The sequence below is a fragment of the Doryrhamphus excisus genome, chromosome 8, assembly GCF_030265055.1.
Source record: "Doryrhamphus excisus isolate RoL2022-K1 chromosome 8, RoL_Dexc_1.0, whole genome shotgun sequence".
Classification (NCBI taxonomy): domain Eukaryota; kingdom Metazoa; phylum Chordata; class Actinopteri; order Syngnathiformes; family Syngnathidae; genus Doryrhamphus; species Doryrhamphus excisus.
This window is the reverse complement of record NC_080473.1, coordinates 5,500,167-5,524,137: the sequence shown is the minus strand read 5'-3', so window position 1 is coordinate 5,524,137 and position 23,971 is coordinate 5,500,167. Positions and strand designations below refer to the sequence as shown.

At 40.7% G+C, this 23,971-nt stretch overlaps 1 protein-coding gene and 1 long non-coding RNA gene across 4 annotated transcripts in view; one reads left to right on the top strand and one right to left on the bottom strand.

Annotated features, from left to right (window-relative positions):
• The window catches only part of clmpb (CXADR like membrane protein b), a 118,464-nt gene that overhangs the window by 38,971 nt on the left and 55,522 nt on the right, over window positions 1-23,971 (bottom strand). The window lies entirely within an intron of this gene.
• On the top strand, window positions 2,239-8,274 carry LOC131134221 (uncharacterized). Its single transcript, XR_009131364.1, has 3 exons — window positions 2,239-2,510; window positions 5,135-5,206; window positions 5,332-8,274. It is a non-coding gene; the product is annotated as an uncharacterized LOC131134221 (long non-coding RNA).

The following is a 23,971-nucleotide window of genomic DNA, read 5'->3' as shown; positions in this document are numbered from 1 at the left end:
GCTCCTTGCAGCCCCTTTGGTGTCTAAAAAGACATACCCGCACTGCCTCATCTCAAAGATTGAAAGCAGACGAATGGACTTCCAGCACAGCTTGCTTCACCGAGCCAATATTTTACTCCCTAAAGCCTGATTAAAACAAGGTGGGGCTCTCGCTGGGCCCAGGCAGTTAAATGTGACTGAGAGAAGCACAATAACTTGCAGTGACACAGAAAGTGTCACTGAGTCTACGCTATCTGTTCACACTGTGTAGACAATATCTCAGTAAGGCAAAAACACAATCAAAAAACAGCCGTCTTTGGAATATCTTTTGAATATTCCAAGGGAGTTGTGTTCAATTTGGGTTTACAGCAGTGTGGAAGGTGTAATTAGGACAGTGGTCTGGAAACTGTTAACTGGAGAGGCAAAGGAAATGAGGGCAAACTAGAACAAGTCAGTAATCGCATTGCATTGTAGCAATGTTACTTGTACTGAAGTACTCCAATCATATTGAGAAAGCAACAACAAATTCTGTTTTTTCCATTTCATTTCATTTCATTTGAATCAGCCAGCATTTCAAGGCTGTGTTCACACTCAAACACACTCAAACAAAAACAAAACACTCTGGTTTGATTGCTCTGCTAGTGTGGTTTGTTGGGTCAAATGTGAGTGATAGCATCAAAATCCTAGTGTGCATTAAAAAACAAGACCAAGAAACATGGTGTCAAGTACTTGACTAAGTCAATCTGAACCAGATTCCACTTTTAGCAGCAGTTCAAGGCTGTGTTCACACTTGTCAGCTAAAACAAGATCTGGTTTGATTGCTCTGCTAGTGTGGTTTGTTGGGTCAAATGTGAGTGATAGCATCAAAATCCTAGTCTGCATTAAAAAACAAGACCAAGACCCAAGACCAAGACCCCAACAACATCGTAGTTAGTCGATAGTTTGGTCAAGTGTGAATGCTAGAGATCGAGACCCATTTGTCAAACCTTCTAATTTTTCCCAACTCAATTTGAACCTGAACCAGAATTAACCTTTACCAGCAGTCCCAGCCTGTGTCCAGACTTACAACACAATCATCAAAATCCCAGTGTGCAGGGAACAACAGGACCAAGACCCGTGATACCAAGCATTCTCAGCATTCAACTCAATCTGGATCTGAACCAGCATTTGGCTGTTCACACTGGTCACATTTGGTTCCATTAAAACCAACTCTCATGGGTTGTTTAGTCGATTGAACCGTGGTGCTCACCAAAAAAAAGAGGACCAGGCTCCACATTGTCAAACAGTCTTGGTTTGAACTATTCTTTTGGATTCGGATCTAATCCGGATTGTAAATTTGCCGTGATCATGTCCAGCGTGACTGCTTGACTAGATTTGATTCACTTGAGCTGTATGGACCAAAGCTGTGGACTAGCATTAAAATGACATCCATCCTGCTCATTTCAGGAACTTGTTAAATGATATTGGATCCCAGTGGGCAAATATAGTATGTTTGTTTTAATAAAGTACTCCATAAATCTCACTTTGTGTATGGGGGGGAAATATGAAATATGCATTCTTCTTCTAATGGCTGACATGCTTGGATTCCACTGATCGGGGTCGGGGATTGGCTCAAGCCCCCCTCCCCCCATGAAACAGCTAGTACGTGAAGTGACGAGAGCAGAGAAGCAGTGACCGTGAGGTAGGTCTTTAGCTCCCCTGAAAACAAAATGTCCGGTGTAGATACACAATTCTTACATCCGACAATAACACTTTAGTGCCGCAATTTCCAAGAAAAAGCAAGCACTGGTCGCTGATTACTGCTGGACATCTTACGTGGACTTCCTAAATTTGTGGCGTCAGAAATTCAGACAATCTTGTGGAAGTTCTGGCACCGACGAGAACGAGAGATTTAGGAGTAGCCAAAAAATGATACAGGGATAACCTGATATGATATGGCAACAAGAGTAGAACAGTGTCAAGGTTTTCAGATTTGGGTTTCTGGAACAAATTTATTGGATTTAGATTATTTCCTATTGCGAAAATTGCCTTGGTTTTCGTACATTTTCAGTTTCCTGAATTACAGATAAAAACTAAGATATCTAGTCAGAAAAGCTGGAAATATCGAAAAGGGCAGATTTATTTGTCAGCAATATATCCATGTTTTAAGTGTGAATACAGCTTGCATTACTAACAACACAAATAGGTTAGCACGCTCACCAGACGTGTGTCATGACTCCAAAGGTCATGTCATAGTGCATGTTTGCAAGTGTTTACGTTGGCGGGGTGTCATTTGCACTCCTTCAGCATAGACGTGCATACAGGGACGGGCCCTTGAGGGAGTCTGGCTGTTTGGAGTGTGTGAGGCTTAACACGTGTGCCAGTGTGACCGACTGATTAGCGGCGTTTTCATCGACTGCCTGCGTGCCGTCTGTCAGGAGAGGAGAACTCCATACTGTTTCACTCTGTCTTTCCAATCCAGCTGGTTGGCTCCGGCACGCGCCACCTCGCGTCCCCTTGACATTTGAGCTATGCTCCAACCTCAGAGAGTTGTAAGTAAATAAAGCCTCGTACATTTCATTCGGCAATGGTGTTTAATCAGCGTCTGCTTGGTCAACGAGAGGTTAATCTCATTAAATGTGTGCTAAACGGCATGCTGGGGCATCATCTGACAAGACGTAGGCAAGTTAATTAAAAGCGCAATTAAAAGGAAGACGGAACGATATTGAAGAGCAACGTTTTGCTGTATCGTCCGTCACTAATAACACGCCACAAGTGTGTCGAACTACCCGCTGGTAAGAGTTGTGGTTTACCAACTACGAGAGGCCTTATTAAAACAAGCCTGAACACTATGTTCAGCTGCTTAAACTCAAACCTAATTAGTTTATTAGGTTATTACTGGCATTCATAAAAACTGTAAAAAAAAGTCCTGCTTCACATTGGATGCACTTACTCTCAACACCAGCATGAAGGTTAAAGATCTTATTGTAACTCGACTGTTTCCTTTGCACACACAGTCAGAAAGCTTGTCATGTTCACTGACATTCAGTAATCATAAAACCCTGTAACACTACAACGCTTATCCTATGAAAGTGACAGTAATAACTAAGCAGTGTAGTTGCAGTGGTAATCTGCTTTTCTTAAACTTATAATTCTTTATATATCTCCAAAAATGTACCCTTACTGTAAACTGATTTCATGGAGTCGTCTTTCAATGAAATAGCACCCCTATATTATGTCACAGGTTCAGAGTTGTTTTTTTTCTTCCTTATATGGGCGTCGCTGTAAGCCCTCCCCCAAGCTCTGCTCCAGTGTTTTCATTTTTAGCAATGCCTCGAAAGGGAACGCCATGTTTGTTTACAATTCCCAAAGACGCTACCATTAGCCACAAGTGGTTGGAGTTCCTGATTCCCTACCAGCAAAAGAAAAGCATTTTAATCTGTCAATGGCATTTTACACTGTTACACTTTTACACAATATTCCAATCTCTTGTCTACATGAGCCGCTATAATCAAACAGAATAGTCAATGGGGCATGCCCAGTAAAACATCAACATCACGCACTCCGTATTGCTAAATTTTTGTTCATCCTGTCTTGAAATTTAGTTTGGATCAAAAACAAACTTTCCGCATCAGTCCAGTGGCGATTGCTCGCCTCCATTTTTAAAACGGAAGAACGTCTGGAGCTGCGTGTTACGTCATATCTGAGCATGCGCTGAAAGAACTTAAACAGGAAAAGATCAAATTCAATCTTGCTAATATTTTATAATTCAACTCGGGACATGTTTTATATAGATATACATTTTCTATTTAATAAAACTGGACTTGTGAATAAAGTATAGAAGTGTTTAGATTCTGTTCTACAGGTGGCGCTAATGCACACGAAAGCTGCTTGCCAACCGCCAATAAACAACAGAAGAAGAAAAACACCACGAAGAAGAACACACCCTGACAACTTTCCGTTTGAGCGGGTACAAGATACCTCAATCGGATTGGGGAAAGGAATATTCCACCCCTGTGATTCTCATTATATATTCATTCACATTGGCACGGAATGAGGCATATACAAAGGTTACATTCTTTCCATTTGAGCAAATAATCCGAATGCAATTGGAATATTTGGGTCCATGTACTATACGTGGCTACTGTCCTAACTGTGTTTATTTTGTGTAAGTCATGGAGTGTGACCAACCACAGAAAAGTGGCCGTGGGTGGAATACATTAAAACAGACCGTTTCCACTTGAAATCCAAAGAAATACAGCTGAATAGGTGCAGTTTCTAGAAGAACTAGATGTCAAATTTGCATTATAGGTCCCCTTTAAGGACACCATGATTTTTATTAACATAATGTAATGTAAAGGATTGTCCTACATAGAATAACGTTGCACAACAAAATGACTTAAAGTAAGTCGGAAGGCACAAAAGTAGGAGAGCAGGAAACTGTTGCATTTAGAAATTAATTTTGACGACGACACAACCTTTCAGCCTCATCCCCACTTCTAAAAACATTTAAATATACAGCGTGACGTAGGATTTGCATCAAGAAGCTTTACGTCTTAAAAGGCGTAATGCGAATGTACACGAAGGCTCCCTGCGTGTCATCCGCGTGTGCACACAAGGAGGCTGTGCAGGCAAGTAGCCCGCTAGCTCGCCTGCCCCGTGGGCACCACTGGCGGCCGCGGCCTCCCTCCAGATGAATCATAAACAACCGCCTCGGCGTCCGTGACTTAATCCCCTGTGACATCGCCACGGGGAGGCAGAGAAAACGGGAAGGGCGGAGGGAGAAAGGAAAACATGGCCCGTGCTCAACTTTCAAGTGAATTAAACATTACAATGAATGTGTATGAGGTGTATGTGAGGATACGTCGCCGAGGTGAGGTCGTAATTGAACAGATGATGAACAGCGCGGGGGTGGATACTTGGACTTGAGTCGCTTCATGTCAGGCTCTACCTCGCAGCCACGTCTCTTTGTTCATGTGTGCATTATGCAAATGGGGCTTTCATTTAAATATGGCCACACAGCTTGAACTTGTGTCGTCTTACAGAGGGTGGCAGCTAAGGCCATCTTCCAAATCGCGCTCCAGAAAGCATCGCCTGAAGAAAGCTGTTCATTAATTTATTTTAGGAGCCGGAATATGGAATCTTACACTTAGACATGCTATGCTTTATCCTTCAGGCTTCGGCACACAAGCAATAGTTCCTCCTACTCAAGATGTCGGAGTAGGCAGTTTGTGAGGACCAAGACGAGGTACCGCACTTATTTTTTTCCCAAAGTTCCAAAAATGATTTGCTGGCACTTTACGGGTTGTGCTGATTCAAGAAGCTTTTGTGTTTTGAGATTAATGAAATATGTTTTGTTCTTTGGCATTTCAGAGCCCACGCTAAAGGTTACAAACAGCCCCCACCCCCCTCACCAGCCGGAGGTTTATGTGGCGTGCCGGCAACAAGGTTCCTCTCACCATGAGTATCAATCTGAATAATTAATCTGTTCTAATTCTTCTAATTGCTAATGAATTAATTTTGTCAGCAGAGTCAATGTTTATTTTGTGTATTTTTATATAGTATTATAATACAAACATAGTATATTAAATGGTTAATTTATGATGTATTTAATTTATCACTTTTATTTTGATGCTGATATTTTAACCTTAATTATGATTTGTTAGTTATTTAGCACAAATAAGGATAATAGTATAATAATTTAATAATAAATAGTATAATAGTAATAGTAGTAATAATAGTAATAATTATTAGTAGTAATAATAGTAATAATATGTATTTACATGTATTATCATACAGTATACAGCTAATTTAATGTATTTTAATATTACATAATATCAGTTACTGTACATGTAATTTATTTCTGTATAATGTTGTCACTAATGCTTTAAAATAAAATAAAAAAATAAAATAAAATGAAAAAATAAATGCTGTAAAAAAAAAAAAACAAACTTGAATTATATTAGGAAAGCAGGAAGTGAACAAATGTAACAGTTACTGATTGTAAAAGTACCAGATGGAAGGGTAGGATTGAATAAGCTTTGCTTCTTCCTACTCCTTTTGGACATGTGGAACTGTGAACTGATTATGGGATGTACTCAATTGTAATCTGATGCATGTTCAAATAAAATAAAACCATTACCATTACCAAATACATTTGATTTCCAAAATCTTATGCGACTTCCAGCTTGATCAGCCCTGCGCTGCGTGACGCAGCCTTCATGAAAAGTTGACCTATTTTTAGCAGAGAGCCGCTTCTTCGCACAAACAAACGGAACCGCAGGCAATGTCACGATGAGTGACAGCGTGAATGGGGCGGCCACCATGACTGAGCTACATAAGAACAAACAGGTGCCAATCGGAACTGGACAATGACAATAGCATAAAGGAATGGTGAGGGATGGATCGAAATAGTACGCTCAAATCTCACTGCCTTTACTGAATGGCCTTTGTGGGGAAAACACTGTCGTCTGCACGTGATGTCATGGTGGCAGCGAGCCACAGTGCATGATGCCTGTCAGTGCTGAACAAACCCAGGATGCAACCATGGCACTTTTCTACCCGGATACACGAATATTATTTATGCTGGCGTGTTAGCTTTTTTTTCCAAAAAATGAACTGTACCTAAGAAGTGGAAGCTTTTTATTTGGCATGTAACATCCAACCATCCATTTTCTATGCCGCTTAATCTCATTAGGGTTGCAGTGGTTAATTTACATGGAACCTATCATACATTTGACTCAGCACCCATTTTGTGTCCTGTTTCCTGCTGGCCTTCTGCTGGGTTTGGAAACAAGACGATTCAAGATTGTGAAGAGCAAACCGGATTGAAAGGGAACCACACACAGATTGAAAATATTGTTTTCATGTCTTAACTTCTAGTTAACTTCTTTTTACACTTTTTCTACAGTTATCGATGTTTAAATTCACTAGAAAATTACCTTTACTGCTAAAAAGTGGTTAACTTCCACGTGTTATTTAACCTCAATGTGAAGACTATTTATTATGTTTTGGCTTTTTTGGTTAACTTATTTTTACACCTGTAAGACACAGCCATTTTTCAAAAAACAACCCCTTCAGTATCAGCAGATTTAGACATTTTTGCTCTTTTCAGGCACACTGAATATTGCGTTCTATTTAAACATGGACCCTACCTCATGCTTTAGAAAAATAAAAAGTGTATTTACCGTTTTCTATTCTTTAGTAATCAGCAGTAGATCTCAGTGTATAGACTGGTCATATATCTCATCTCGTTTCATATTATCTACATACTGTATTGTATATAACTCTGGGAAAAACTGTTGATTTTGTTAATACTTGGGTTGTTTATATTGTTTATTTTTCTATATTGTGTATTTTGTACTGCTTAACTGATTCTGTACTTTCTGCTGTGCAATGCAAATTTCCCCACTGAGGGACGAATAAAGGCATATCTTATCTTATCTTATCTTAACATAGGAAAGTTCCAAGAAAATATCAGTTCCTGACTACAAATGTAACTTTCACTTTGATAAAAGTTTTTTTCCCGTTTTTGACAGCTCAAATACCTTAACAACGACACCAACATAAACGACACAAAAAGGTTTCTTTCACTCAATTTGCACACTTCTTTTTAGACTTAGAAATGAGCGTCCACGTCCACGTCCACACCACAGCCACTCCAACACGACAAGGGTGCATGCACCAATGTCAAACGTTGGGTGGCAGGTGGAAACTCCATGTGTATCTTGCGCTGAAATATCATGAAAATAAAGCAACAGCTGACGTAACACACCTTTTAGGAAGTCTTTCGCTGCCATGTTGATGTTACAGACCAAACATGACAGCCTTGTGCATCCATTTGCAACAGTTTACTCAGCCCCCGTGTAGCCAGTCAGGTAGAATTTGTCTCCTCTCATCCTTACTGGATTAGCGACTAATATGTATGCTGAGTAAGGAGGTCAAAGAAAGGTTTTCTTTGTCATGTTGCTCATATTCATATTTCACTCGTGGCTCCGCATGAGAAGCCAGGCTAATAAGTGGCGGTCGAGGAGAAGGTTGAGATGCTGATGCCACTGATTCTTACGGCATGGGTGGGCATTGAACGCTCGTTCAAGCGAATCACTACTGTATGTTGTACTTACAGTAAGAGCGATATTTGCTAATGCAGTAGTATCCGGTGACCGGCACGGGTCCACTTGCAGCCCAAACCTTGTGTTTTCCAGCATATTAAAAGAAAAATGCATGAACCAGTAGTTTATAATATTGTACTTTTGACAATTTTTCACATTTAATGAGGTACTTCATTCGGGGGTTTTATAAAAGCTATTATATACTATTGACTGCTGAAATAAATTAACTTTTCAAAAAGGTTTTCTAATTCAGATGCACCCCTACTATATGACATTATATACATAACATATATAATATTTACATAGTATTTGAAATTAAGATTATTGAATGAATCAAAGTTTCAAATTTTAGGAATTGTCTTATTATATTTGACTTTGCTTGCCCTAAAAAAATATTTAAAAAATCACTGAAAAGTGTATTGATCTCTAACATTTTTATGTAGTTTTTGATAATCAGGAAAGTTGATTGAAATTTTAGATGTAAATAAACACACAAAAATGTAATGGCCTCTATTTTGAGTGCTCTGTAGTTTAATTATTTACAGCCTTGTTTTTTTTTATTTTACACTTTGTTAAGTAATAATATATTTAAAATACAATATTGAATGGGCGCAGGCCACACAGCTAGAAGAACTGGGTTTGATTCCCAGTTTGATTAATTGGCGACTCCAAATTGTCCATAGGTATGAATGTGAGTGTGAATGGTTGTTTGTCTATATGTGCCCTGGGATTGGCTGGCCACCAGTCCAGGGTGTACCCCGCCTCTCGCCCGTAGACAACTGGGATAGGCTCCAGCATGTCTGCAACCCTCGTGAGGATAAGCGGTACAGAAACTGGATGGATGGATATTGAATTGTTTTAAAAAAATGTAGATTAGAAAACTTGAATAATTTGCTATTCTATTTGATGTCACCCCCCCCCAAAAAAAAAATCACTAAAAAATGTATTGTCCTATAAAATATAGTTTTTGAATAATTATATAATAATTTATAAAAAATTGTAGGGATGTTTATATTTATTTTCATATATATTTATTTATATTTGCTTTTTTGCTGAATATATTTCTTATATATTTCTAATATATGTCTTTTTATATCTTTTGTGGTGGAATGAATACATGATTGTGAAAACATCCGATACAGGTATCAACCGATATTGCTCCTTCTATGCTGATATCGGGACGATAATTGTCGGGACCAATAATTATCGGTACCAATAATTATCGGACATCCCTAAAAATTAGTAGTTCAATTAATATAAGTAATATACAATACAAATAATATATAGACATTTGTATTATATAGAATATATAATACAAATAATAATTGTGAATTAATTAAAATTGTTGACAAAGCAATTGCCAAATAAATGTAGTATTATACGTTTTCATATTTTGTTGTCAACTAGTAATATTTGGACATTTGTTAGTGAGTTGTTTTTAGCATGACTTGTAAAAATATTCTTTCATTTTGGAAAAAGGTGGAAAAAGTTATGAAGATTCAAAGAAGCTTTCCCGCTTTAATGAGCACCAACCATCCCCACCATGTCCTCTTGGCTTGCCGTTTAGTCCCGAGCCACAGCATGCACATACCTAATTGCACAGCGCCTCGACACTGCTGAGATTATGCATGTCCAGCAGATTCCTAACATGTGCACGCATGCCTGCACAAGGGAGTAATGCTGTCCTAAGCACTGTGCTATACCTACTCCACTGCAAGACCTTCAAGCCCCAGCGCCCTTCGTCCCTGAGGTGTCCTTGATGACTCTCATCCAGTGTAGAGGGAGGGCGGGAAGAGCATCCGCATGATAGTCAGGATTTCACAGGAGAACGGGTGGGGCAAAGGGGGGAGGGGGTGCTCTCTCTGTCCTTTCTCCCAGTACAGTAAATACCAAGTGTCCTCTAGCCACTGTGTGGCAGGCCTACTGAGTATTACACCAATGTATCTCACATGTTAATGTTCTCAGTAATAGGGCTAATTTAGATTCCGTACATGACCCTTTCATCTCGCCCGCAGCTCTACCCAGTACAATATGTGTCCATCATCTCAACTGCAGGAAAACAAATGAAGGCTAATGACATTTAAAAAAAAAAAAAGTATAGATGCTGTAAGCGCCACTGGCTTTCTACAAGGAATTAGCAATAATGTCATTGTGTCAGCGTCACCTGAATGTCACTGGATTTTAATTGTGAAATGTCACGGCGAGAAGGAAGGCTCGAATTGAGTTGGAAATTGCAGACAAACAGCAGGCATCACCTTTTCTACGAACATGGCTCCGAATGCTAGAATACACTACCGCTCAAAAGTTTGGAAAACAAAGAAATTTTGAAAAAGTGATCCCAAAGAAAAACACATTTTCATGCATTTCACAAACATTTTTATCCATTTCACAAACATTTAAAATGAATCAGATGATTTTCAAAGAAGGATGTACATTTTTGCATAGAGGCCTACTATCAACAACTGTCAGTCCTCTGCATCAATCTCCTGGTATGGCTGCTAATCCAAGTTCATCATTTTATAAGGCTAATAGATGATTAGAAAAGCCATCTAAAAATCTAAACTAAAACTAAAATCTCTTACCATGCTGTTAACTACTCCCTTCAGAGAGCAGCACAAACTGGGTCTAACAAGGACAGAAAAACGCTGCACAACTGTGCAATAGAGTGTGTAGTTTAAGACAAAGATGCCTCACAGTTGCACTAAATAGTAGCCATCAAACACCAGTGTCAGTATCAACAGTGAAGCGGCGACTTCAGGATGCTGGACTTCATAGCAGGACTGCCAAGAAAAAGCCATATCTCAGACTGGACAAAAACATTTCCAAGTCATCCCAAACTTTGGAGCGATAGTGTATATTCACACACACATATTGTTGTCTTAAATGACTACTTACTACACTTGTGGGACAGTTATGAATTGATTTAATAAAACAGCTTTACAGTTAAAACGTTTGCAGGTGCTGGCTTCTTTTTACAAACATACAGTACAGTTCGTAGACGGTTGAGTTAAATTTACATGCATTTTAATGCATGATTTATGATATATTGTGATATACTTTGCCATGCAGCATCCAATTTAGGACTAAGAAAGTCGATTAGGATATGTTATTTTTAGTACATCAAGTGATCATTAATAGCTATTATCAATTCATACACTAAAAGTGGAAAAAAATCGTGATTGACATATTATTTTATTAGTTTTGTAGAATTTTTGCCAATCATGAAAACACATCTGTTTCTTTTCAGTGTGTTCTAAACATATAAAAAGAGGCAGCTAATTAATGGACATAATGGGACACACTTATTCCGCCTACAAAGCCCGCAAGTAAAACACCCACCAGCAAGCTTTTATAGTGTTATATTTATGCTTTGACCATATATTAACAGATACATTCATGATAATATGTAATACTTGCAGTATTTGGGTCATTTTAATCATTAATTTCATATCGCAAAATAGAAACGAATGCTACAACTAGCATTAACGTTGCCAAACTAGCAAATAAATACAGCAGCAGTGGCGGTAGCGTTACCATGGTGAGCGAGGCTCTGTGTGTGGGGGGGGGAGCTAGCCGGTGTGGCGTTTGAGGTGTCACCATGCCTGTAAAGTAGTTTGTGTCATACTTGTGTCCAGCAAAAAGCATTATCCGTAAAATATCCGGATGAATATCCGGCTCGATAATGATAATATTAACTACAAATTTCCCCACTGAGGGACGAATAAAGGCATATCTTAATCTATTTTGCAGGAGAGGCACAAAGAGGTGATGATGCAACTCCACAATCGGTTTTAAGACAAAAAAAAAAAGTGCATCTTTCCCATCGAAATAAATGCTCCATAGCAGTCAGGAAGTGAAAAGGCATCTTGTTGCGTCATACGAAGGAAGTTATGCATCAAAGATACATTTTAGATATTCATATTTGTATGAAAATGGTTATTTTCCAGTAAAACAACCATTTTTTGTGTGTTGTTCATGTTGTGGTATCGTTGTTTTGATATTTTGGCAAATTATATATGGCTGAACTGTTGTCAAAGAGAAAGTTATACTTGAAATGTATCTTCTACTCTTTACTCTCAAGGTGATAAGTAGTATAATGGTTCAAACAGCTTGACTTTTGGTGTGGGTTCGATCCCCACAATCCAAAGTATAGTCATGAGTTTGCTTCAAGTCAGCTGAGATATGCTCAGGTTTCAGACTAAGTAGCAGAAAGTGCATGGATAATAACGATAATGTGTTTTTTCGGTATAAAATGCCACTCCATTGTGGTGAGAACGGACAAGGCATTGAAGAGTCCCAACTGTGTTCTCACTGGTGCCAATTTTGGGACAAAGCTACAGTAAAGGGTGGCAAAAGACGCTGAGCTAAGGGCTTGAACACGTGCCATAGTAAATGGACCGCTGTTAATGGACTGCTCCGCTGCTCCAATGTTTCATTACCGTCGGCCTTAATGAAGAGAGAGAGAAGGGGAAAAAAGTGCACAGGGGGTAAGAAGTGCATCTTTCAACTCCCGAAAATGTTGTTTTCATTATGATCACATATGAAAAAGGCTTTCAGCGGTCCGCTTCAAGGTTTTATGGCGCTCCGGTGGCGCAATCCCAGCTGACATGGAGTGCATTATGTATTTGTAGCTGCTCTGCAGTACAACTTCAGCCCATGTGGGCAAAAGGTGGCGCCCCGGGGTGTTAGCCTGAGATCAAATATGCAGGGGTCAGAGGTCAAAGCGGTCACAGCTGCTCTAGAGTCCTTGGCCCATGGGCTTATGGAGCACATGGACGCTCACTAACACTAACTCTAACACATACAGTGAGCTAATATCAAGCTAAACATGACATCCATGGGATTTTATCCAGCAACATGTCCATCAATGACCATACGCACCATCACTTGTCATTAAAGGACAATTTTTCAACAATTTGCAAGAAGTCACACGGAGCTATGTGGAATGTGCTGCTTGAAAGCCTACTAAACACAGTGCTTTGTGTACATGTAGCTTTAATGCTATTAGTAGTGTTTTTTTCCCTTTATTGTACTTTTATTGTCACTGAGAAGCTAGCGTATTTTGCCCAAAACAAACCTATAGATGTGGGAGGTGACCAACAGATACTGTAGTTAGCAGAAGTATTGATCTATGGATGATAGGTGGACACTTAATTCATCTCCCAACTCTATAAAAATATAATAATAAACTTAAAACAGTTACAAAATAAAGCAAAGAAAGATAGGGGAGAAAAAAATTAGAAAACAATCACAAATAGAAAAATGTCCGATATGTCCGATAATTATTGGCCAGATGTCAGCAAAAAATGCAATAAAAAATGCTGAATACATATGTGTTCATTCAACCACAGGGGACATCGGGATCGACTGATATCGGTATCAGAAATTCAGAGTTGGGCAATATCAGTTTTTGGCAAAAAAGCTAATATCGGACATCCCAAATAAATACAGAACATATCAATTCAGATTTGTAGTGCAATAACAGATGTTGTGTTGAAAAGCCTGTGAATGGTCAGTTAAGGCTTTAATTTTAGATGTGTAGCAAAGCCTGCTTGGGTCATTATGCCCATTCGGTTTTTCTTGCACCCCGTGTCTGACGAGATGAGGTTAACCCAAATGTTAGCAACACTAGCATAGTTATGTGAGGTACAGTGCTAACATCATGTTAGGTTAACCTCATGACAAAATAACCAACTACCACGTCAGTAGCTCTACTGACAGTTAGCAGGACTCTTGGCTTTATTTTAAGATGTGTAGCATGTGTCCATTCGGAAAGTTTTTCCTTCATGATGTCCCAAAAAGCCTGGAACTTCCGAAGTGATCGTTTCAGCGGCCCTTTGCTCAAAAGTGGAGAGAAGAGCACGATCGATTCTCATAAAAAAAAGGCTCTCTGGGGACATGCACAGCAGGGGACCTTTAAGTTAATGAGAAATAGCCTTGTTACGGGACACTGTCAGATCATCCCTACGGCAGTCAAGTTTCCAAAGCTTCCGGTGCAACATTTCAGCTGTCACCCTGAGGAAAGTGCAGCTCAACTGTCAGCGGTTGGACAGATGCTGCAGGAATCTGCAGAGAGAGCCAAAAGGGAATGTGGTGCACAAATGGAGTGGATTAAAAAAAAAAAAAACTCACAAGAGTATATGACATTTTCACTTTCAGGAAATGAAATGGCTTGTTTTTGCAAACAGACTTGGTGTCTCTGAGGACACATTCAAGTGCTTCACTTCCAGACACACTCGGACAAAACGCTGCACTTCTACGCAGAAAAACACAACCACATCCTGGTTGACCCTCTGCGTCTATGACCAGCAGTGACATTCCTCAATCGGCTCTGTCTCAGCTTTGTTTAGATTAGCTGAGAGGGAGCAGACCCCCATCATCCTCCCACCCCCCTCTTCGGTCCCTGTGGCTGCAGCCCGCCACACGTCAGCCTGCTGCCGGCCTCCACTCCAACATACACACAAGCTCACGTCACACACTCCAGTAGACAAAGCACCCAAAACCTCATGTGGCGTAAGTACATTTCCTCAGAAGTCCATGTATGCACACACACACACACAGTGCTCACACTGCTGTGGCCTTATACAGGCATGGTGGCGACCCATTGCCTTTCATGGGAGCTGACTCCCTGACATCCTACTCTCAGGCTGCAGGGAGATGGAGATAAACAGCTGGAGGAAGAGAAAGAGAGAGAGAGTGAGAGGGAGAGACTGACAGAAAACAGAAAAGGCCAAATGAAAGCCAGAGAGGAAGAGAAATGGAGTGTGTTTGGCTTGGGGTCGTCTGGCCTCACGCCCCTCTTTACCTGAGAAACCTAAGACTGAATATGAATGGAGAGGAATATCCACTTGAGATTCAAAAATCTTAAGTACTACATAAACAACTAAATCTCATCCTGACTTCCATCCTTTTACAGGCCAGTGCTGTGTGACATGCTTCATGGAATGGGCTGAGACTTGTTTTTGCACGGCGGAATGCAATGAGTTACACAGACAGCAATTAGCACTGACACTTACAACTCCTACATGCACAACTAAAGTCTACAGAAATATAGCTGTTCATCAGCAAAACTGTTCATAATGGAGGGGAGTTCATCCTGAATAGAGCAGAATAAATATAAAAATACATACATATATACATACGTATAGCCTTTCTACGGCTGACAAAGACTTCCTCATTGTCACTCGACTACAGTGAGGTGCATTCAGGGATACTCCGAACATCACCAAAACAAAGAGAAGGAAAATCAGAAAGTGGATATTCCTATCAAGCACTAACGTGATTCCGAAGTGCATTCATCTTAAGCAATTACGTGGTGTCTTTGAACACAACCCTCCTTAGTTCATAACAGTTCATTTGGAGCTGTTCATATATAAAGAGTGTATATATCAGTTCATACATATATATATACACACATATGTTCCTAAAATACACTTAAGTGCATATTTCACACATTAATCATGGTGATTGGTGACATGGTGATTAATCATGAATAATTCATTTGAAAACGGTGATTAAATTGATTTGATTAATTTGGATTAATTTGTAGGAATTTGTAGCCAGTTGACAGCTCTAATTTTTTAAACATTACAAAATGCACTACGCTACCATATTTGACAGGGGAATTTATTTACTCATCAGGCATCTATGAGGACTATCCCATTTATTAAGGAGGAAAGCCTTTTTGTATAGAGTCCGAATATGTTTACATAAACAAATTAAAAAATAGTAATATTTGTAATATTCTTCCTTATTCACTAATACTGCATGATGGCTTGGGTGCCAGGCATATGTTATGAGTGCATTAAGTGTATTTAAACATTCTTTTCACACATAAATAATGATAATTAATTCAAACACTTTATATACATATTAAGGCTGTCAGTCGATTAAAATATATGACTGTGATTAATCACATTCTGTCTGTAGTTAACTCACAATTAATAACATTTAATCGGAGATAGAAATATGTTTTTAGCAATAATAAGTAGGGAAAATCTCTTTGTGGTAAACGATTTGATGTACAATTATACAACAAGTATTACATCAAATTTTGTGTAAAAGGATATCAATTTCTGAACTGTGGGCTATCAAAGTATATAGTCAAAAAGTATATTTTTGTATAACTATTTTTATAATAATATGTAATAATATGTAATATGTAATGTATGTAATGTATGTAATGTAATATGTAATATGTAATATGTAATATGTAATATGTAATATTTTTATTTTACCAATACCACTCAGGTTAGCGCACAGGTCACACAGCTAGGAGACCCGAGTTCGATTCCACCTCTATGTGTGGAGTTTGCATGTTCTCCCCGTGCATGAGTGGGTTTTCTCCGGGTACTCCGGTTTCCTCCCCCATTCCAAAAACATGCTAGGTTAATTGGCGACTCCAAATTGTCCATAGGTATGAATGAGAGTGTGAATGGTTGTTTGTCTATATGTGCCCTGTGATTGGCTGGCCACCAGTCCAGGGTGTACCCCGCCTCTCGCCAAAAGACGGTTGGGATAGGCTCCAGCACCCCACGCGACCCTCATGAGGATAAGTGGTATAAAATGAATGAATGAATGAATAATACCACTGATTATTTCATCTTCTACTAAGAGCACATATTTTTTCCTGTGTTACTTTCTTTCCCTTCCCTCCACAGCAAGACCCTTCATCTCAGTGGACATCGTTTGTTTTCCATGATTCTATTTAAACTCAACCATAAATATCAGCTTTACAGATGCCATGTTAGCACTGCAGCAGTACACACAGGGATATCCATCCTCGTAAACGATAAATACTCACCACCTGCTATTTCTATTTAACTGAAAGTCTATCTAGAAAGTCTATTTATTTGTTCAAGTAGCATCCTGTAATTAAGTGGCGTTAATTAATGTTGTCTATTTGAACTGAGGCAATTATTAGCTTTCAAATTGTGCTACTTGTGGTAAAACTCAAAACTGCAATACTTCTGAAATCAAAGAGATGGTATAGCAAAGTTAGCGAACAACAGCTTGATACGATGCATGATGCCTTTCCAGACAGTCCAGTTTTACTCACATTTTATATACATGTGCATGTTGGGCACCCTAAACACGGTCTACTGTTGTTCCCGTAGTGAGCCAAGCTAAAATTCAACTCAGAAACCACATCCTAGCCTCCCCCCACAACCAATTTACAGCGACACACATGTTTTCTTCACGTCTTTGGCTGATTTTTCTCTTACTATGTCTAATATATTGGGGAATATGAGTGTAAAGGTGACTGTAGGGGTGTTATTTTATATGTAGAGGGCTCTGATATTGTAAAAGAAAAACATATTTCAACAGGTTTTCTATGCTGAAACTATGAAATTAAAGGACAAAAATCCCACTTTGGTATGAACCGCAAGCAACAAGGGATTACCGTATTGATGATAGTGAAAACGCTACAGATGAAAACTTTTCTAAAAGGAACAAAATGACACAATGCTAGAAAAATATTTAGTATTAAATGTGATATCCCAATCTAATTTAAAGTGTAATATCTACTTTTGAGCTCCTGTTCAAGTATGATTACTAAATGACTGGAATGCAAACCATGCATATATATGAAGGGTGTTAATGTGAGGTGAAGAGAGGTACGAGGACACAAAAATTAACCTTAAAGTGCACGTACTCCTTTCAGACCAAAAATTGTACAACTTAATAAATTTCCCCAACATGGATCATATTAAGCTTCCTTTCAAAACAGTTTTTGTACTCTTAGTAACAGCGAGAACAATACCTCAATCTCTGTGGTGTCACTTAAAAAAAAAAGCCTTTTATGATGGCATATCCTTGTTTTGCGGCTCCAACAGGAGATTCTGCTTGAATAAACAGTAAGACTCAAATCCTCCCGCATGACTCAAGGGAGTCATTTCTGCTCTCATAAGAAATGAATGAGCTGCAGTACATGTGCACAACACGACAGGGACGCTGTACTGGTAGGGGGGCATTTATGGATGTTGCGGAAATCCACATTCTAGAATATTGAAGTTTAAACATTGCGACGAGGTGATGTTTAAAGCATCGTGCGTGTATCCGGGAAGGACTCTAAGTGCTCAGCCGGCTGAGGGAAGCGGTGCACGGTGGGTGCTGACCACAGCGTTGCATATGTATGATGCATAGCAGTCAGCCAAGTGGGTGTGAGATGACGTCCCAAATGAGTCACCGGCCCGGGTGGAGCTGCTCTGAATGCTGTGGCAGAGGGACAAGGGTTGTCTGGCTCAAACAGCCTGCCAATATCCTCCCTATTCGCTGTCAAGGGCCAACTTGACAACAGTGAGTGGAATAAATAGGGAGGTCATAAATCCGGGCTATAGCACGTCCACTCTAAAAGCACGGCCATCTTTATGCTGCAGGCCGCTTTAGAGCATACCAGCATCGCTATACTTCATGCCAGCCCCTTGCTGGCTAAGCCCTCCAGGAAAAATAATGCATGTTCCGATCAGTAATGCTACACTGCAGTGCTCTGCCCCCCCACACACACACACTGCTTCTATGTGCCCAAGAACCAATCCATCATTCCTGAGTATGTTGGCCTCAAGGCATTGCCTGAGAGCTCTCTCAGCCCCCCCTCCCTCCCGCCTCCTCCTTCTCCCAAATGTAATGAGGGGGAGATACAAAAAAGAGCAGAAGTCAAATAGGGTGCCAAACTGAGGAGGTGAGTCATGGACAGAACCACAAGGCGATGGAGTGTGAAGGATACAGAGGGGTGTGGTGCAGTGGGAGCTTGCAAGAGGTCACCCCGACATCTACTTATAAATTTATATGTTTTGTTTTGATACTTAAATTGTTTTCCACTCCGTGCTATGTGGACTGGCACAAGTACACAAATCCACATATAGTACACACTCACCAAAATGTTATTAGAAGTGGTGCTGAAGGTTCCAGAGTGTCTTCAGAATGAACAAAGCCACGCCCTATTAACTGGTTAGTGACCATGATTGACTGCAGCTGGTGGTGTCTCTGAGGCAGCATGACAAGGTAGTCAAGCAACACTCAGAACACTTCCGTGAAATCCGTGAAGCGTGTATTTACCAAAATCCACCTGCTGACATGTGACATGTGAATCTACCAATGGAATTGTTACTGCCTACACCGTGTGTATGCCAGCGGCCCCACCTCCACCCACCCACGGGTAAATAGATTGTACGAGGGACAAGGTGCTGAAACCAATGCACAGAGTGAGACCTCTTCCTGCTGGTTTGAAAGTGAGGTGAGGAATACAAGCAATATATTGAGGCCGGCAAAATGTGATTATCAGTTCAGCCCTAGTGTTTTTTTTTTTTTTTGGAATGGAACGGAATGGCCTTTATTGTCATTATACAAGATGTACAACGAGATTGGAGAGCTTCTCCTTTCAGTGCAGTAGTCAAGTTTAAAAAGAAAGTATATAAAAGTAGAATAAAAAAGACAATTTAACAAGATATATACAAGATATATACAATATATCCCAAATATACACATAGTATTGCACAGGAGCATATGCAGTGTGGGATGGGCTGTAAGGAGCTTCACAAAACAACATATTTGACTGCTTCATTCTTTTCAGAGTGCACATTGCTGATTGCAGAAACTCCCATTGCTCACATTGAAGTTTATTTGACTTTTCCTGCACTCATTGCTATGTAGACCTCCATCGACTCCACATTGTTCGCCTCTCTCCCTTTTCTCATTAGTACACCCTCCCATCCCTCGGTCTTTTTATCTATACTCCGTTTCTCTCACTCCCTTCCACTGTCTCATTAGCTGACAGCCACTACAGGACTCCTATGAGAGGCCAGATGAGACCCAGAGAGTACTGTGACCTTCGTTTCACAGAGGGGCCGCTATCAGTGACAAGCTATCAGCCGCACTGTCGACCAAAGGTGTGCGCACACTAATACAGCAGTGTCATCAGCACACACACATGCAACCTGGTGGTGTGGGTGTGGATGTCAGCAGCCTTCAAACAGCGATTGGCCAAGGCTAAAGAGGTGACACATCCAGTGGAAAAGAAATGACAGACATCTTGCCCCCACCCAAGTTCGATCACATGCTATTTACACGGATGGAGAAGGGGAGGCGCCACCAAGGCTGCGAGTCCTTGAGACACATGCACACATAACACACAATCATGAGGCGTGCAGTAAATAACGCCCATCAACCTGTGTTTTAATCAGACTCAGGGACGCATGGCTGCACCCCGTGATGCTAACTGGCCATCCGTCATCCAAGCAGCAGGAGGGGGGGGGGGGATTGTCGAACAATGGCTGAAGGGACCGAGAAGGTCAGCGATCGGACCCGCCGGTTGACCCTTCAGGCTTGATAGTGACAAGTTAGCAGAATGGCCGCCCATAAACCCGGGGATGAAATAAACGGGGGCTGAGAGGAGTAACAACCTTGGGAGCGGACATATTTGTGAGATGAATGCGAGCGCCAGACACTCTCAATCTATCCTCGTGAGCGGATCAATCGCTGGGAGTCAAACGACTATCTCTTGCCACCGTTCTACCTGTGCTATTTTGTTGAATCGGCAGAAAAAGATGGATGGGTTTCTGCTGGGATGATTTAAAAAAAAAAAAAAATCTGCCGTCAGTCAAGATGTTGATTGCTAATTGTCAAACATAACATACTCGGCCTAATGTGTTTGATTCCATTTCATGAAACAAAATCCTGCTTTCATGGCGAGGGTGGTTAAACATAGGGAACGTTTGCCATCTTGGTACGTACTAGGACCAACATATTGATTGTTTAGCACACATGGAGCGTGTGCCAAACAGAGATGGACATTGAGTGAGCCAAGTCATTTCACATCTTGCTGCACGCTGCAAGGGCCAGACTTGCTATATTCATCGCATGTCACCAAACATCTGGAACCCAAATGCATTACAGCTCATCAGCGTCTGAAAAATCAGATTACTCCAGCCCATTACCACCCTCCCCCGGTACCCATCTAGCTGTGACCAGTCTTATTCTTAGTTAATTTTTCAGACGCCTTCTTTAAGGAGACTGGTGTGAGAAAGGCTGCTGTCGTCGGATGAATTCAAATATTTTTCGTGTTATTAGCTTAGCCGTGAATGGTTATTTGTCTATATGTGCCTTGTGATTGGCTGGCGACCAGTTCAGGGTGTACCCCGCCTATCACCCGAAGACAGCTGGGATAGACTCCAGCACACCCCCGCGACCCTCGTGAGGACAAGCGGTAGAAAATGAATGAATGAATTAGCTTAGCCGTATGACTGTCACACGCATACCTGGGAGTGTTAGCCGCCTTGGCTTTGCTATCGTTTGACTGATGACACCGTGAGCCTCCAAAACTCACCAGTGTTTTTCTTCAAATGCTGCATTAATTTTTTTTTTACGTACCCCTCCCTTGTTTTTGTGGCATGTGTTTGCAGTTATCACTGAAAAATTACTCTTGAGGTTATTTTGTCATGGGGATCTATTATGCTCATTTTCAGCCTTTTGTATTGAGTTGTGGAGTCCTATAGAGCGGCTACACACAATAACTGGCACAGAAAATTTTCTAGATCTTCCATAAGGTCTATGCTGGTTTAGCTGGTAGACCATGCTGGTCCATCAGCATAAACCAGCATAATTTCCATGCTGTTTTTTTCAGCAGGGTTAGGTTCCACATGCTAAACGTGATTGCTTTTTCCTTGGAAGGAAGCTCCCCAAGACGTTGGCAAGACGCTACACTGCACAAATGTCCATTGTGAGCGGCAATTGCGCTAGCCACAGGTGATTGGCTTTGGTGATCGGCATTGAAAGGCTGAATATAGCTGCTTCCTTAATATTTCAATAGACAAATTGCCACATAAGTAACTACAAATCCAGATAAAACAAAAACAATGAGTAATTCCCACTTTCTCCATGAATTAAAACCTAGTGAATGTCAAAGAAATCTCATAAAATAAACGTGTGATGCCTCCCTACAGCGTCATGTGGTCCTCTCACCAAGCTAGCCGGCTTGGAAGGGGATCAAGTTATTGCTGACCGCCATTTCTCAGGTTCTGGGTTCCTCTGATCTCCGTCTGCCCTCTCAATAAATAAGAGAACACGCCTTGAGGTTTACAGACTCCCCGTCTCCTTTCTCTGAGCTGACAGAGAGATAGAGAGAGAGAGGTTGAGACAACAACTGTGATGGCTCTCTCTTGGTGAGTCAAGCACACTCCCAACAAGAGAAATCATCTTATTATCAGTCATGTCTGATCCTAAGGCTGAGCTGTCATTGCCTATTTGTATTACTTGTTTATTTGTTTTTTTGTCCAAGGCGTGCTTGTTATGCAACACATGTTGGAAACCGGGCTCTTGTTATCGGCTAATTATCACAGAGGTGGCGACGCTTGAAGACAGCCAAATTTATTGTAGAGTTGTGTACGTCTGTGATGGTTCCTCTCTGTGCACACGCCAGCCCCACTCTGACCTGTCTATGACCAGCATGGCAGTGTGAGGATGCCAAGCTCAATCTGAGAGTAATGGAGGGGGAGGTGTCTCTCTTGGTCTGATGCATCATCGTGCTCCAGCTCCTCCGCATGAGGCAAGAAATAATTTGTAGGGACAGGCAGAGTCTAAAAAGACGACAATGATTTAACCGGATGGCCAGATGAAGCTCCCTGCAATCGTCACGACGAAAAGACACAAAAACTCCACGAGAAATCATCTTGTCTCCCCTGCTTAATTAGCTAACGGCAGCGCTTGAAAACCCCAACATGGCTCTTTTAACTACCTGTCACCATTTGTAGCCGGCAGAGACCAAATAGGAAAATACAGGGACGACGGTGCAAAACAGGTCATTAACATAAACTCTAATAGCCCAGAAGGATGTGTTCAAGAGGAGACAAGGATTAACACTTCAAAACCATTAAAGACCTCATTCATTAGTCTTCACGACTCTTTACTTTACTTCTGGTTAAAGCTAAGCGTGGTGGAGTGACAGGGACGGACAGCTATAGCAATGCATCACCATCATCACGTCATCTACTGTGAGAAAACACAAGAGAGCAGTAACTCTTGTTAAACACTCTTTTTAACCTCCACTCAGCTCCAAAGCAAAACATTGTTATGATTGTGGTTTGCCAGAGAGCCCGAAAACACTATGACAATTTGGAGAAGGGTCGCACATGTGCCAAGGAAAACACATTCAATTGTAAATTATATATGCATAACAAAATGTGTTTGTGTGACTCGTATACTATACATGGTGAACTAACATAAACACAGGCGGTTCTCGGTTTAGGGCGTTCTGAGTAATAAATAAATAAATAAAAAACCCTAGTAATCCGTAGGCATTAGTGGACAAGTGGAATAACACATGGTCACGTCACAACACTTAAAGCAATGGTGTGGACTTTTGACGATGTTCATGACTTGAGAATATCATCAAAGACCTGACTTGGATTTTGACATTAATGACTCCGGACTTTAGCCTGATGACTTGAAAATCCATCCATTTTCTGTACCGCTTATCCTAACGAGGATCGCAGAAATGCTGGGGCCTATCCCAGCTGTCTCAGAGCGAGAGGCGGATTTGGAGATTGGTTGCCAGCCAATCACAGGGCACATATAGACAAACAACCATTCACACTAACATAATAATGGACAATTAACCTAGCACGTTTTTGAAATGGGGGAGGAAACCGGAGTACCCGGAAAAAAAACACGCATGCACAGGGACAACCGTGTGGCCTGCACGCTAACCACTCATCCACCGTAGAGCCCTGACTTGAAAATACTTGAGATTTTCCATAAATGTGCTGAGTAAAGTATTCCAATAACCTGATCGTTATGATACAATTTCCAGCAAGACGACATATTTTTCACAACAATCAAAGTCCTGTTTCTTTAAGTAATTCCAGGTGAACCAGGAAGTAGCCTGCTTACTCACAAACCAAACGCCA